Source organism: Gouania willdenowi, chromosome 8 (assembly GCF_900634775.1).
Source record: "Gouania willdenowi chromosome 8, fGouWil2.1, whole genome shotgun sequence".
Classification (NCBI taxonomy): Eukaryota; Metazoa; Chordata; class Actinopteri; order Blenniiformes; family Gobiesocidae; genus Gouania; species Gouania willdenowi.
In genome coordinates, this window is record NC_041051.1 from 27,921,420 (window position 1) to 27,936,614 (window position 15,195).

A 15,195-nucleotide genomic window follows, 5' to 3' on the forward strand; every position below is an offset into this window, starting at 1 on the left:
CCAGATCCAAAAAAAAATCTATGCTATTTTTCACCCATCTCCATTTGTTCTAAGAACCCCAAAAACTTAGTATTTGAGGTTTATTTTCCCAAACTTGCCTGTTTTCCAGAGTTTTAGCCTCTGAAAAGTCACTTTCTGAGCAACTCTACACAAACAGGCTGATTTGTGCCCTACTTATGCATATTCATGAGTGGGCGTGTCTATAGACTGGACACTGACTTCCTCCTCCCCGCACGGTGACGGCCCGCCCTCCTCCCACCCACTCCGTAGCCGAGCTCATGCTGCTTCATAAACACGAGACAGAGCGTGGGGGCGGGGCGTTCGCCGGTACATACATAGACTGTAGAAAATACATACACGAAGGACGCTGACATGTTTCCATGTTAACCATGGCAGATAGCTTCCTGGAGGCGTGGCTTCTCCAGCTCAGTGCAGCGTCAAATTTGTCATCAAAGTGGGAACGCGTCATCAAATTGTAGCGAGGTGTTTGTGCTCACCCTGCAGTAAGAAAGGAGCAAATCACCCTCTGACTAACGATTGAGGGAATCAATGAAATAAACACTTTGGGCATGTGTATGAAGCCCATATCGCACTTTGTGATGTTTAAAGCACAGAAAAGTTGATTTAGCTTAACATGGGCCCTTTAATGTCCTATGCTAAAGGCTTAATAAAAGGAGTTAAGGCTAAAAAAGACATCAGCTGTCTGACAATGGGAGTCTATTCTTATTATCATTAATATCAATACAGTGTCCAGATAAAGTTACACACAGATGTATAACTATTTATTGCCCATGTTTATTGTTAAATATTGAGAAAAGTAAGGGCTGACTGACTCAAAACTGTATTTTAGAAGAAGAAAAAACTTTTTGTTGAATGCACATAGTGGCTTTTTTTAATGTAGAGGAGAGTGGGGTAAGTTGGGCCAAAGGGTAAGTTGAGCCACCTCTTGTTGCTAGGAAACAGCAAAAACAACAGTGATCACCTGACCACATATTTAGAAGGGAAGGCATTATTTCATGGAGTCTGTGAAGGTAAGAACCACATGGGTAAAGTGTTCAGACATTTATTTCCAAAAAAGCATTTTTCCCCTCTTGACAGTTAATTTATCCGATCATAACTTTCATGAGAATTGTGTTTGGATTCAAAATGATCATTTTAAATTTGTTTTATACATCAATGGTGGTATCTATGAGCTACAACATGAGGTATTAAATTTAACAAAAAAAATGCACCATTTTAGCTGTGGTGACTAAAAAAGTCCAAATGTGGGTATTAGAGCCATTTGGCCAGTGGTAAGTTGAGCCATGGACCACCGGCTCAACTTACTCTATACACGTATAATACAAGTGTATTTTGACTGTGCCAAGAGATCACTTTTTTTGTGACATGCTATATTTTCCAAACAGTTTTGTTTACAGCCATTCTGTTTGTTTTAAGGGATGCACAACATCTTGAAATATATGCAGATGTATTAGTTAGCATAAAAAACTATGATTGCCTTGATGTAGTGATCCTAAATATGAAAAATGGCTCATCTTACCCCTCTCTCCCCTGCTAGAAAAATGTGTTCTTACAATACTTGCAGGATGAGAACCATAAATACATTTCACAGTCCGATAATGGTGTATTGCTAACTCCAGGTTAATGCTAGGGTAGGTAATTTTCTCCAGAGTCACTTTTTAAGTTCTTGGTTGAAGTTGTATTTATGTCCTGACAGAAATTAAGATTTTATGTGCGCTGAAAAAGGAACGAAGAAAATCTGTCATCTGTAGCAGCTGTAAACCTGTAATAACTTTGACCAATAGAAAAAAAACAAACAGTTATTTTTTTAACCAATCACGTCTCCCTGTCTCCCTGCTCTTTCTCGACCCCTCGCATGCACGAGCTCACACTGAAAGCGCGTCACCACTGACAGAGCTAAAACAGAGTTTTTTGTCACATTTTTTAACATATATAATGGTAAAGTTTATTGTTTACTTATTGCTGAATGAGACATGAGACAACAAAGTTTCTACACAATACAAGTGATGAGCTGAGCTCGTCTACTGCAGCAGCTGTGCGCATGCATGTAGGTGGGATGGAGCACCGAGGGGAGGGGCGAGGGGGGTGAAGGCAGAGGCGTCGGGTGCTAGCTTTTGAAAATTGCCTACCCTACCTTTAAGGGTAAGGTCTTGCCCCAAGTGGAGGAGTTCAGGCATTTTGGGATCTTCTTCACTACAGAGTAGGATTGAGCAAGAGATCAACTGGTTGATCGGAGCAGCTCAGAGTGGCTCCTTAGAGGACTGTCTGGGCTTCTCTACTGAGGAAGTTGCCACCCTGACCCACACCTAGATAAGCAGCAGAAGACAGAAATAAACTGTGGTCCAATAAACTGAAAACAAAACCTAAGTAGTGCTCCATGATAAATTACAAAACCTAGCTTGTAATTGGTGATGGGAAAGTGAAAGTAGTCCACATGTATCAATACACCACTGTGCTCCTGCACTGCTGACTAACAGAGTGTTAACCAGAGCAAAGGACAAAACAAAATGTGCTGACCTTTGTTTATGTCTGTGACAGTTTCTCTGTGGCTTCTCACCTCTGTTTCTCTGCCTCCTGCTGATCTGCTGCCCACACCACTCTTTTCTCACTTCTCTGCTCTATTTACAGAGCCCTGTTGTTTTTTAACCGCTTTTATTATAATGCTGTGTATCATAGTGTGTAAGGTAATCAAAAGAAGGACATTTATGGGTCAAACCTGTTCCAACGCAACAACAGCACTAGATAAAAACATCCCGATGTTGTCAATAGCTGTGTTTCCATGACAGATTTTCACTAAATAAAGGTTGAAGGTTGTTTTGGACTGGAGACTCGTAACTCCTGTGAAATCTCATCCCGCAATACTTTGTTGCATGAAGATGGACACTCCAAACCTCCTTATAACACCATATTTCTTTGTTGTTTCACATCTAATGTGGCAGTAATGATTTTTAGGCAGTGGTTATCCGTACCGTTGCCGTATCAATATACTGACATTCTATCCATACGCAGCCCCCCTCATTGGCCAGTTTAGGTCACGTGACTAAAACTAAACCTAACCGTAAACCTAACCCTAAAAATTGTTGTTATAGAGGGTTATAACCTCACCCTAAGGCGCTACATACGTGTACTTTGATAAACGTACCAATAGCACCGGGGTTTGTCCGTAAGGCAACCGTACGAATTGACACTTTCTAATTTTTAAGTATAATGCTGAGAAATATCTCGGCCTCCTCTTCTTTCTACACGTATCCCACCATGTTTTCTCGGAGAGAAGTGGTCATGTGACCAGGTACGTCACGTTCTGTGACGCGTATTTGCAGAAAAAGTGTTTCCATAGCGCTTTCGCGATACATTTCAATATCGAAACGTCTGAAAATCCTCCTCATGAAAGCGTAAAAACGTTTTAGCAATATTTTAGTGTTTTTTCAAAATGTAGGTGTTTCCATTACCAGTTTTTATAGAGCTACTTAGATTTTTCACATTTCCAAGGGTCATGGAAACCCAGCTAATGATGTCAAACAATGAATGATAGGGAAAGTTTGTGTATCTAGAATCTACCTTAGATCAGGTGAAGTGAGGAAAAACAACGGCCGTTGTAACCTGTACAACAACAAAAAAGATTAGGTTCAAAGATATACCAGATAAAAATGTAGGGTTGGCCTAAAATGTGAAAATAGTCACTCAAACTCAAAATTTTCTTATGAACTTTGTCGGTTAAGTTTTGCAGATTGCATTGTGGGATGTGGAGTCCTGTAGACGGATAAATAGAAGTGTTTTACTTTGCGTTTTCCCCAAATAAGTGACTTACCAACACCTTTGTGGTGTTTTCACTAAAAGTTGTGGTAAAATACCGTGGATGTTTATTTGGGGATTACAAGGGAAGATCCAAATCTGGCGGAAATTGAATGTCTTGTTCAATAAGGTGATAACACGGAGAATGTCGGGAATAAACTAGAGCAAAAATTGAGTCAAGTCAAACTCTGTCCTCCTTGTCTGGTGAAGAAACACAAGAAATGTCAATGAGAGTGTTTACAGTGGAGAGCAAAACAAACTTTTCAGCAGCAATTTCCACCTTTTTTCCAAGAAAATTATTTTATATTAATTGATTTATGAGGCCTAAGTTTTTATTTGATAAAAAAAAAAGAAGAAGATGATGATCAACTCCAGCATGTATGAATACACACTAGCAATAAGGTAATTACACACTAGTTGCCTCTGTGAAAAATAATATTTAGTGCTAGAATGTCTGAGGAAATGGTAAAAAGCCACTTGGTTGCTTTTTCGATAATCAGTTGCTTCTTTTTGATAACTGTATCTGTTTACATCGTCAATGTGGAAACCGTGTCAGTACTTTGTGTAGTGATCTGCTATCTGCACATGAGTGGCTTTAAGAGCCAATCCTGTGCACTTAATGCACGGACATGGTTCTCAAACTTCCTTAGCCCAAGTACCCCCTTTCTCTTATTTCTGAATCCAAGTACCCCCTTTTGTCTAATTACAACATTTTGGTCAAAATTCTATGAAAAAACATCTATAGAGCATAATGATGGAATAAACGAGGGACAACACACATTTGAAAGAATTTCATTTTCCAAATAATAACACAAAGTAGCACAAATACTCAAACATACTGGCCTGCAACAGATACCCTGAGTGTCTTCACCCTATAGACTCTGTCCTGTGTTAATAAAGCAGCTTTTCACAATAAGGTGCTTATGCAAAAGCTTGAGTTCATCTCAAACCATCCCATTGTGTCTCACCACCTCTGCAACAACTCCCCTTTTGTCAAGACCGTTTTTATTTGGCGTTGACGGCTCAGTTGCCGTGACTCAGCACGGCCTTGGCAGCGAGGGGCCACTCAGAGGTCGGAGCCGTGATCGGCCCTTTGCTTGCTTCAGAGTCTTTCTCCTGACATTCACGATTGCGCCAAAACACCCACTCAGCAGATAAAGTCTGGCGAGAGGAGAAAGACCAGCTCTGTCCGACGAGCTTTGTTTGTGAGGTGCCCGCTGACTCTTGGTTTGGACATAATGGGGGCTCTCATCCACAGCGACGCCCTTCTCCTTTGTGACTGCCATTGCTTTATTTCCAGGTCTATTATTAGATCCAGCCATCACTGTTTACATCATCCTCTTCATCAACATCACATGAGGCCCTAATGGTGTTTTCTACTGTTCCACGCCGTCAAGCAGCGTTCATCTCAAGTTCAACTTCACTTAAGTCACTTACGGTAAAACCAGAGGTGTAAAGAGTGTATTTTACTTAAGTAAAAGTACTGTTACTTGATTGAAATTGTACTCAAGTACAAGCAAGTCATACAAAAAGTAGCTTAATTAAATAGTACTCAAAGTAAAAGTTACTAGTTAATTTCACCCCCCACGTGTATTTTGGTAATAAATCTCGCCACGGTTCCCTTGCATACAGTAAACATCTCATGTATGAACTTTAAAATTAAGAGACGAGATCCTGCACAATTAGAACTTCATTTATTTTCCACAAAGGCATCTGTATAAAATAAAAGGTTCTTCAAAATGTACAATTCGTTTTTAAATAGAATAACACCAAGAAATTGAATTTGAAATAATACAGTTTCTCAGGCTCCAAGTATAGCTACATTTAGGAATTCTAAAACTGAGAAAATAACCGGCATTTAATACTGTTTTGGCTGGTCGGTTACAAGGACGGACTGGCGTACGGCGACATCGGGGATTTCATTACAGTGACTGGCATTTTTTTGAATTACAGTTCAATTACAATGATTTTTAATCCTCAGAAAGTCAATTACAAATATGTTTTCAATGAAAAAAGTTCAATTACAATTAATCACAATTACCTAGCCTGAAATAAATAACCTATTAAAAGTTAATCTTCCTCTTGTGTTAGCATCTCTTATGATAACAGGTCATAGCTGTAAAATACACTAAAAACAAGTATCTTCTAATTTCATTTCTATATATTGATTACCTTGTTAGGCTTATGAAAATAGGTGTAGGTTTTATTTTATTTTTTTGTGTCAGTATACCCCTCAATTTCAACTGTACAAAAAACTGTAACATGGTTCCCCAGTTTTGTGTTAATTTTTTTTTTATGGCAATTACAATTACAAAGTAAATTATCTGAACTCATTTACAATTTAATTATGATTACGATAGCAACATATTTTTTTAATTACAGTTACAATTATAAATGCACCATAATTGTAATTAATTATCAATTACATTTATAATTGACCCCAACCCTGAAGACATCTTACTAACACTGTCGCCTGCCAAAGTATTATTAGAACTGTATTACCATTACATTCAAGTCCTTATTTGTTTTAAATGTTAAAACCAGGAAGAAAAACATTTTATTTGCCATTAAAGTTCAACATAATGGAGAAATCCATGTTGGTGCATCAAATACTAAACACTGTGACTAAAACCTATCGATAAACACTCCCCCTGAAGGTGTGAATTTAGTATCTCCCACTGTTGCCAACTCAGCGAATTTGCTGCTATATTTAGTGACTTGTCCGACCCCCCTCCCCTCCTCCCCTGGTGGTTTTTTTAAAAAGCACATAGCAGCAAAATAAGGACTTTTTCCTGTGCATCTAGGAAAAGTCCTATATTATGTCCAGTCAGTCACTCTACACTGTTCCCCCTGGTTTCGTTCTCAAAGGAAACCCAGAGGCTATAGAATGTGTTCAACTCAGACCACCAGAACATATAACACGGCCAGTGTTGGGAACGTTACTTTAAAAAAGTCATTAGTTATAGTTACTCACTACTTGTTCCAAAAAGTAACTGAGATAATAAAAGTAACTCATTACAAAGTAAAGTAACTATTTGCGTTAAAATGTTGTTATATGTCAAAGAATTCAGAATTTTTAGATGTCGTTGTGAGGCGCTTCATTAAATTTGAGTTGCTTACAATGGATGTGGACAAAGTCTTCTCTCCTGGTTATAATGTACACTTCACATGTACGTTCTTGCCTTTGACCACAATTAATTTAAAGTTGTGTTTGTATCGTCACCTTAAAAATGCCAACTTTTCATCGGACTGCTCCACGCTCACCATCTCTGCTGCTTCATCCAATCTGTAGTGGTTGTGTGTGTGTGGCGCGTGTGCTGGCACGTGTGTAAAAACACTCGCTCTGATTGGCTACCAAGAAACATGACGCAGCCTTAGCCAATCATAATTTCTCACCTTGTTTTTAACCCACCTCCTCACTACAGCTGCGTATGAAGCCAGAGGTGCTTTCGGAAAACAGTTTATTCAATCAATGCATGTAACGCCGCATTTAACATTCAGTAACGTTAACGGCGTTGTAACGGCATAAAAGGTAATTAGTTCGATTACCCCGTTACTGAAAAAAAAAAGCGCTGTTACTTACCGAAGTTATTTTAAACGCCGTTATTCCAAACACTGAATAGGATCCACGGGAAGATTCTGTTCAATGTAAAAATTACCGCAAATAAAGGAGACTTTGTAAATCAGATACAAATCTCACTCCCTCTGTATTCCCAAAATCAATAAAGCAATTTTACTAATACTTTACTTGAAGTTTTATACATAAGTCTGACATTACACTGTCATTATTATGACATCACACCTGTCATTAGCATGAATAAGGTGTCATTAAGTGTCTTTCGTTACCCTAACCCCTAACGCTTTGTTACCCTAACCTCTAACCATAATCTTAACCCTTAACCCTACCTAACAACACTAGATCCCTCCACCTAACCCAAAAAATGCCAACATAGCTCCAAAGGTGTCATAATTTAGCAAAAGCTGTTGTAATTTAGTGAACAACACTTAATGACAGCCTTCATGACATCAATTCAAGGCATTTTAACCCCTTGCATAGCATTCCCAATATTGTAAGTGACTATATTACTTACACGTGAAAGTGCAAACTGGGGCACCACAATTTAGTGCTTTTTTCCTTCCTGAAAACATGGATTTCTCTGGTCCAGCCCACTTCAGACCCAACTTGGTCGTTTGTGGCCCTTGTACTAAACTGAGATGGACAACCCTGTTATAGTGCGATGAAAGTGTACGCTAAAGAAAAGATAGAGAAGGTAGAATTAGACTCACTGTGGATTTGGACATAGTAGTCACCCAATTTAATGCAATAGAGAAAAAGGGGCTCATTCTGCAGCTTTTAGGTTATTAAAGTCATTAAAGTGTGAAGTTTGATGATGGCATCAATGGTGGTAATACGTATGAATGCACTGTAAAAGAGTGTTTTTCAAACAGCGGTACGTGTACCTCTAGGGATACATGATGGCACTACAGCTGTTACTTGAGAGAGAGAAACACACAATCTTAAACAACTGTATTTTTATACTTTCACTTTGTGAAACTAGTTAAACTAGTTAAACTAGTTAAACTAAAATGCAGTAGAAAAATAAATAAATCTGAGCTTATGATCCAAAAAAAAAAGGTTGGGAACCACTGTACTAAATACTATTAATTTCCACTTATATACAAAAAGACTCAATTGGGGGTACGTGTACCCCTAGGGGTACACAATGTCACTACAGGGAAAACATAAAATTTACAGTACAAATGAAAGCTTTAAAAATATGGAGTTTTATAATGTTTATTTCTTGTTAAAATTAAAATAATAATAATGATGATGAAAATGAGCTTGATTTAGAACATGAACTGAAAATACAGTTGGTCAGTCTTGGTCCAACACCAGGCGGGAGATGAATGACCAAAAATGTATTCACAAGGCACTAAATACACTTTCTTTCCACTTATTTGGAAAATGAGATTTTTTAAAATGTGTGTTATCACTCGTTCATGCCATCATTTTGCTCTATAGTTCTTTTTAAATCGTTTTCTAAGCAAAAGGTTTCAGTCTGAGAAAGGGGGTACTTGGATTCAGAAATTAGAGTTTGAGAACCACTGCCCTAAAACATGCAGGACAGCAGCCTTGAGGGACGACTAATCTCCTCCATGATTAAGCAGGTAAAGAAGATAAATTAATTAATACATGTTTTTAATCTACAGGGAATCATGGTCGTTAATAAGAGCCAGATGGGTCTCAAAGGGTGGACGGTGTAATGGGAGTGTTATTGGAGGACGCCAACTCACTGACAGATTGGACAGGATTTGCTCGGGAGTGTAAGAGGAGTTTGTGTTAAAGAGGTCAGATGCAAGATTCTCTAGTTTTGTGATAAGACTTGATGAGACTCACTCTCCTCTGGATGGGAAAATACTGCGTTAGTGTTTGGAAAGAATAGAGTGACTCCTCGTAGGAAGTCACACCGACTGACGATTTTCCAGCTGAAATGTCACACATCACGTGTTTCCCTGTTATATGTGGTGTGAACAAAGTGGATGGTTAACTTTTCCTGCAGATTGCTGTACTTCAGGTGAAATGGAGGACTGCAGTCCTGCAGGTTTTAGATGTTCTCCAATGTTTTTTACCGGGCTTTCTGCAAAGCTGCATTACGACACCTTCAGGTTCAGGTGTTTTTAGCAACAAAACGTCTGAAATGTGCAGAATTGTGACTCTCAAGCACTAAGTTTGGACACTCCTGCTTTACTTGAAGCTAAACTGCCTCAGTCTGGTCCTGGAGAGCTTCTGTCTAGCATTGTCAGAGGTTCTCAACTGGGGGGTACACGATGGCACGACAGGTCTTACATGAAAGAGAAAATGCACAATTTAAAGGTCCCATGTCATGCTATTTTTACCCATCTCCATTTGTTCTAAGAACCCCAAAAACATAGTATTTGAGGTTTATTTTCCCAAACTCGCCTGTTTTCCAGAGTTTTAGCCTCTGTGTAGAGTTGCTCAGAAAGTGACTTTTCAAACAGGCTGATTTATGCATATTCCTACTTATGCATATTCATGAGTGGGTGTGTCTATAGACTTCCTCCTCCCCGCACGGTGACGTAGGGCCAGAGAACGGCCCGCCCTCCTCCCACCCACTCCATTGCCAAGCTTCTAGACAGAGCCTGGGGGCGGGGCATTCGCCGGTACATACATAGACTGTAGAAAATACATACATAGCACTGCACGAAGGACACTGATATGTTCACCTTCGTGGGCGTTTCTGTTTACATGTCAATCACGGCAGAAAGCTTCCTGGAGGCGCGGCTTCTCCAGCTCAGTGCCGCGTCAAATTTGTCATCAAAGTGGGAACGCGTCATCAAATTGGAGCGAGGTGTTTGGGCTCACCCTGCAGTAAGAACGGAGCAAATCACCCTCTGACTAACGATTGAAGGAATCAATGAAAAAAACACTTTGGGCATGTGTATGAAGCCCATATAGCACTTTATGATGTTTAAAGCACAGAAAAGTCCATTTAGCTGAACATGGACCCTTTAAGTGTCAGTCTGGGTTCCACCTCAGGCATGAGATGACTGGAAATGATAAAAAACTATAAAAATAAATCTATTCAGGAGGCACGAAATCAGTGTTTTTCAACCTTGGGGCCGGGACCCCATGTGGGGTTGTTTGAAATTTCTGAAAAATTAAAACGGATTTTTTTTTAAATTTAAAAATAATGTTTATTTTATTTTATTTTAACTGTATTTCTATACTTTCACTTTATGAAATATAAACTTTTAAACTAAAATGCAGTTAAAAAAACATGATCAAAAATTAACTCTAGTAAAAAAATGAAAAAAAAAATGTCTTGGGGGTCGCCAGAAATTCTTGATATTAAATTGAGGTCACGATCCAAAAAAGGTCGGGAACCACTGCACTAGATACTGTGTGTTATCACTTATTAATTCCATCATTACGCTCTATGGTTGTTTTTAATCAGTTTTCTAAGCAAAATGTTGGAGCCGGACAAAGAAGGTATGGATTCAGAAATAAGAGAAAGAGGGGACTTGAGCCAAAAACGTTTCAGAACCACTGGTTTGGATGACACCATCATTACCATCTTTCCACCTGTGAAAAAACAGACTTGTTGGTTGCTAATTGTCGGATGTTTTTCCATGTTTTCCCGTCTTTCCAGAGTGGATATCTAAAGTATTGTGTTCACATCTCATGTGGAATATTTGAATGGTTTCCCTTTGTGTTTTTCCATTGTTTCCTCCTCCCATCTTTAAGACGCCATCCTGTTATACGAGTACAGCTAACACAAACACACACACTTCTTAATCCTACAGCAAACCGATTTCCTGCTCCTCGCTGCCTTGCCGTTCCTAAAGTCACCAGGGGAACCTGAGCAGGTAACGCTCAGTTTGTCTTGGCTCTGGGCCACATGATCTTGACTGAGGGCTTCAAGCCAAGTCGTAATGGAACAGCTCGTCCTACCCTCAAACTCTTTGAAAGTTTGCCCAGAAAATGAGCGCGCTACAAAATAAACACAAATACACAGATGTCAGCAGTAAGTCGTGGAACAGATCTCAGCTATCAGCTGTAGTTCAGAAGAAAAGAAGAAGAGAATAACTCTGAATGCTGGCAGACGATACAGAGACGTGACTAATTCAGACGTGACTGCCTTTTATTTTCCTTTAAAGCTGAAACCTGCTGAGGAGTCTATGTTTATTTCTACTGTTATTAATTAAATGTAAAGCCAAGTTAAACATTTAAGAACAGAGGCTTACTTTAACTCTAAACATGCACCAGGGGTCTGAAAAGTAAATCGAGCAGAGAAACAACTTCTCTGCAGAAGTAGCTTTAGTTTATTTAAAAACAATGTATGACTTCCTTATAACCCAGTAGCTGAGCATCCCTTTAATCTGCTCGTCCTTGTTGCTCCACGTCTGTTCACAATCCACATCCTAACTCTGTACATCATGGTTTTATGATCATTCTTTCTACCCACAATGCCGTGCTCTCTACATCACACTTTGTCAGGGGTGGACTGGCCATCTGGCACACAGGGCATCATCCCGGTGGGCCATTGACCCACATGGTAACAGGTGGCAAAAAATGGTCCAAAAGTGGCAAAAAATGTGGCAAGAAAAGTGACTAAAATGGGACAAAAGCAGTCAAGAGTGGCCAAAAAATGGGGAAATAAAGAGGAACCTGGTGGTAAAGGGTAGCTTAAATGGGCAAAATGTGCCAAACAATAGGGAAAAAGGGCAAAAATGTGAAACAAAAAGAGGGGAAATGTAAGGAAAAAGGGAAACAAGTGATATTTATTGGGCAAAAGTTAGCTTATTTGGATGAAAAGTGGCCCAAAATGAATAAAGAAAGGACAAAATTGGATAAAAGTGTCAAAAAGAACTTGCAAAAATTGACAAAAAATTGACAAAAAATATGAAAAAAGGGATGTTTATTGGCAAAAAGAGCTAAAGTGCAAAATGGCCAAAGGAAATAGGTAATTTTAAAGGTGTTAAAAAGTTTCCCCCTTTTAAGGTTTTCTGGGGGAATAATAGTTCAAATTAAGACAAAAAGCCACATGTTGAGCATTACTGACTTAATAACAGCTTCTACGTGGTGTCGCTGATAATGTAGTGAACTGGTCTGGAAAGAAAATGCCGGGGAAGAATTTTTATCCCAGTCCACTCCTGCACTTGGTCCATTTATTATCATTACTATTATTATTATTATTATTATTATTATTAACTCCTATGGTATATTTCTCTTTGTAAGTCACTACACATCAAAAACCTACTTTTTGGAACTCCTCGTGTTTGCAAAGACAATCTCCAGACTTGCCTCATATCCACAAATTCCCCGAATAGCACTGAATCACCTGGGCTTGGCCACGCCCATTACTATTACAACGCTGCAAATGGCACTTAGGCCTGTGTCCTGACGCTCGCCACAAGCCCGTCATCCTTCATGACGTACTTCCATGGGCTCCGCAAAAGTAGCGCGGGAAGGCTTGGCCCCCTTTCATAACTGCTTGCTGTTAGTTATTATTATTAGTATTATTATTATTATTAACCTTAAGCAGGCCAGCAACATCTTTTGTATACTTAATTTGTTATTGTCAGAATCAGAAAGGATTTTATTCCCGGCCGAATCCGGGGATCCAATGTGGCCCGCAGTAGAAAGTAAAAAATGAGGTAGAAAACATGATTTACCAACTAGTTCAGTCAGTTGTAGATATTTCAGTCCCTCCAGATACACAAATTCAATGAAACTGAACAATATTTACAGGACTTAGAGTTTTTCAATGCTTATATCACAAGATGGCAGTGTTTTTTAATCTCAAACTGTAGAAATAACTCAATTTGTTGCTTCAAATTATTTGACAATAGTTCTCCAAATTAAGGAAATATTTAAAGTTATGCTCCTGCAGAGACTGATATCTATTGCTTATTGATTGGATATTGTGGGTGTTTTACAAACTTTACATAACATTTATATGTGGAACAGCAAACTATAGGGTTAGGGTTAAATTACTCTACGGCCCAGTCGACATCAAACTGCTCCGTATTTGGCCCTGAATTAAATTAAGTTTGACAGCCCTGGTTTACTGGATCAGATTGATTTGTGCATATTTGACTTTGATGATTATAGTTGATAAAATACATCTAAAATTCAATCTACATGTTTTTTCGCCCATTTCTGCTTTCCTGGAATGTGCAACGCCAAAATCTGTCCACCGTAATAGACTCTCTATGAGAGATGAAATACAAAGTGTTATCCTGAAGTAATGCCAAAATTATATGTGAACGCTGATTGGCTAAAATCTCCAAAGTGGCGACGCCCACATATAAAGGAATACTACCTGTGTTTGAGGCTAAAAGTTTATATAAAATGACTCCAAAGACATTTATGACACAAATTACTGACAAAGTTTTTATTCAGCTTCAGAGTGATCATCAGAAGAGCATTTATGCAACTAATTGTTATCGCTTTAAAGGAATTTATTCTGCTACAACTCATTCCAGCAAGTGATTATTGTCCGCCTGCATAGTATTATTTATTGGTTTCTACAAACGTTAGGATCTAATAATTGCATTATGATACATTACTGTAGTGGCTAGATTTTAAACTGATCTCAATCTGGGAACGACAGCTATATTTTATCCTAATTTTAGGGAAAACAAACCCAGTCATTACATCAAACTAACTCCACAAACAGGAATCTTGTTTGCCCCTTTTTGCGTTTTGTTGCTTTTCACAAACATTTGGCAGGATGGCGCGACGCCACCTCTTTGGTGTTCCTGTAAACGCAGACTCTGTCGTTCACTGCCAAATCTGAAGCTGTGGTTGACCTGAAACCGCAGCACTGAGTAAAAAAAGCTCCAACCAGTGCCGTGTCCGACACATGCAGCTGTGCAGGGAGTCCACTTTACAAGAGACGTGCTAAAGTCAGGGGAATAAATCTATGTGGAACTGTTGTTTTCCTCTGTTTGTCCACATTTCCATGGATACTGACAGAAAAGCACAGAGCAGAGTGCCAGGGCATTATCTCACATGATGCAATTATAAACAGGCATGGAGATAATAAAGCTAATGACCTCAGACAACTCAATTTGAGTCAACTTAACCAGAAGTGAATTTAATTGATAGGGCAAGGCTGAGGTTAGCTATCAAATACACTAATGCATTAATATATCGGTGAAGACAATAGGGAAGAATTCGTGGACTCCGCCCACAGAGCTGTTTATTGCTATATGCGAATGCAAAGTACCCTGCAGCCCCCAGGGGGCTTCTTTTTTGCCCATCATGGACAACAATTTGAGATCCTTGCTGGTGTTATGGGATAAGTGGCGACAAGTGTCTAAAATTCTATACATAATTAAAACTATATCAAATATTATCTCAACAAGATAATTATTTTAGTTTATGTACTTGTAGGGCTTAAAAAACAGTATTAAATTTGATAAGAAATGATCATGTCGGCAACACATGCTAATTGCTCATTTTTTGCCACATATTGAGCTTGCAGATTAAGTCAGAAATAAATGTTCATAAATCTTCAATTATTTTACCAGGGATTTAAAACTTAAGGTTGACAAAGGTTACTTATTATTAGGTTGACAAATTGACAACTTATAAAATCATGATGAAACAATGTCATCAATCATTAATACACTCTATAATAACATAATAATTCTTTATTTCAATTGCTTTTTTTTTAAAGCTATAGGGAGCCACTGCAAAAGAGTCAAAGAGCCACATGAGGCTCCAGAGCCACAGGTTGCAGACCACTGGTCTAGGTCAGAGGTATAGGCAACTTTTATCACATAGAGGCCACAAAAATGTGTTTGTTTGATCGGAGGGCCACATGATCAATATTCATGTCAGCATTTAGA